Genomic DNA, 2,517 nt, shown 5'->3' on the forward strand with positions numbered 1-2,517 from the left:
GTTGCTACAGTTCTCTTGTTCCACCAACCGCGATTCTTACACATGTTCAAAACCTGCCCTAAAAGGCTAACTTAAATGCTTCCCACCTGCTTTTCCTTTTCCAGTCACATGAAGCAGCTTGCCAAAATTCCTCATTAAGGGACTGTTCCATTTTGTTATTGTTTAGCTTCTGTGCAGAGTGCACAGAAGGCTCATGGATGTGGTTTAGATAGATGGGATGATTGCACTTCTATCTTGAGGCTCATCTGCTGTGATTTCTGCAATAACAGCAAGCATTGCTTCTACATTACTTTCCAGCACTGTAATATTGCACTCCAAAAGTAAAATCAGAGTGCAGCCCAGAGCAGCACGGCAACTGCTGTTCTGGCTTCTGAGATGGATTAAAGTTGGAAAGTGAAGTACATCTGAAAACAACAGACTGAGAAGTTAGAAGCTATTGTTTTCTTTTCTCTGTTTCTACAGAGGCAAACAGAATGAGGCAATGCCTGCCTCCTGCAGCAGGAAAGAAATAATTATTGCATCTTCTTTTTGTTATCCTCGTACAGAGATACACACACGTGCTGCTGTGCACGGCCTCCCTGCGGCGCTGCAGGAGAGCAGCTGGGGAGTGTTCTGTCCGCACTTCTGTCACTACAGAGGAACACCCACAGGAACGCAGCTGCTGTGAAAGGTACCATTCCCACACAGCGGGGGCAGCAGCTTGATTTCCTTTGGTCTGAGCTGGGCTGTCTGATTCTACAGAACTGTGTGGTTCTGTGACTCAGTGCACGCTTTGCTAGGAACCAGAACACAGCTTAGGCCGCAAGATTTCTCGTCTTGTTTAGGGGCTTATCTGGTTTTCTTCTCCCCAAGGGCATCGTGGCAGCCACCCAGACACTTTCAGCCTACAGGACAGGAGGTGTGGGAGTAGATGATCCAATCTGCTTCCTCTTTTTCCTTCTGGAAAAAGTTTCAAGATAGGTTTGTCTCCTGTATTCCTGTTCCTGAAGATTAGATGGGTTTTCAAGATGACAGCACTGTGTGTTAGCTTCCTGTTATGAATACATACTTGGCATGATTTCGAGTAGTTAAGGAAGTGTAAATTCAAAACCCAAATCAGAGGAGCACATTAACAATACCTGCTCCTTGCACCAGCAGCCTTAAATCCGAGCTCATTGCCTTCTGCCCATGCAGTCCTACCTGCCCAGCCCCCACCCGCTGCTGCTGTCTCTAACAAGCGAGCTGAGCAGTTATTGGGCCAAAACAAACTTCCACACACAGAGCAAGAAGGGACTGCAGGGCTGTTAGAAACAGCCGCACTGAAGGCCCATCACAGCGCACCTTTGTGTGAACAGCAGGGCTGCCTGCACTGCCTGCTGCCCTCGGGTGTGGACCGGAATCCTAAACGTGCCCTAGCAAGGAACTGAAAAAAAAAAATTGATATGAAGTTGTTTTTAAATAGCAAAGTGAACTTTCCACTATGCAGAGCTATATACAGCTTCGGTTCTGTTTGTTTTACTCCAAGGCATTTTTCCAGAATAAAAACGAAAAACAACTCCGCAGAGTCTTTATGAAGTGTATCTCTGAAGGCAGAATTATGCCTTTTAGAAAGGGAGAATCAATTTTATTAAGAATTAACAGGAAAAGATGTTTCTAATACACAGATTTAAAACCTTTCATGCTGGTAAAACGACCTCAGCGTACAAAATATTTGCCACAGAATCCTAGCTTTCACCACGCTGGCGTGTTCTGGAATCATTTTCTCTGCTGCTCACATGAGTTTCCCACTGCCCCAGAGGAAGGGCTCCCCTGATGCTCTCCTGTGCCTCCCAGTATCAAACACCAAGTGCAGAGGGAGCTGGATGGGCACAGATTTGTATTCACCTCACACTGCATTGACCCGCACCTACTTCACCGCAAAGAAAACACTGCTGGGAAGGAGTGTCATCAATGCAAAACTTCTGTTAATCCACCGCATTTTTCACTGATATCTCTGAGAGCATCTGACAAGACTGCCGAGTTCAATCCATTTAACACAGGCACTTACACAGCCTGACAGAGGTCAGCCCCACTGCTGCATAAAAGGTCCAGGAGGAGAGCCGTGCCGGGGCAGAGCTGACAGCACAGACATTCCCTGTGAAGGCTCCAGTTAGCACAAGCACCCCCTGCTGCAGCAGTGGTAGTTGAGAACACTTTGTGACAGGGCTGAAATACATTCAGATCCTGAAATGAGGTAGTTCTCAGTATACCCCCTTCTCCTTGCTATCGTTATTCTTTTAAATAAGGAGGGGTTGTTTTATTTGGGTGTTTGTTTTGTGTTGGGGAACAGACAACAGCTTCTTATTTTATCTCATTAAACCTTAGGGCTCATAGTTCCATTTGCCATATTTTGATTTGAATGAATTCTATTCTAGCAGTCATTCATTAGCCTCAGTTTCCAGTGCCATATTTGCAATTTGGAAGTTCTGAAAGTAAGCCTACAACCCAGCCAAGAGAAATTCAAAGCACGTTGCCAGTATTTTTCCCCACCAGTAAAAG

Source organism: Lagopus leucura, unplaced genomic scaffold, assembly GCF_019238085.1.
Source record: "Lagopus leucura isolate 7727_CA_CO unplaced genomic scaffold, USGS_WTPT01 Super-Scaffold_100028, whole genome shotgun sequence".
NCBI classification, from domain to species: Eukaryota; Metazoa; Chordata; class Aves; order Galliformes; family Phasianidae; genus Lagopus; species Lagopus leucura.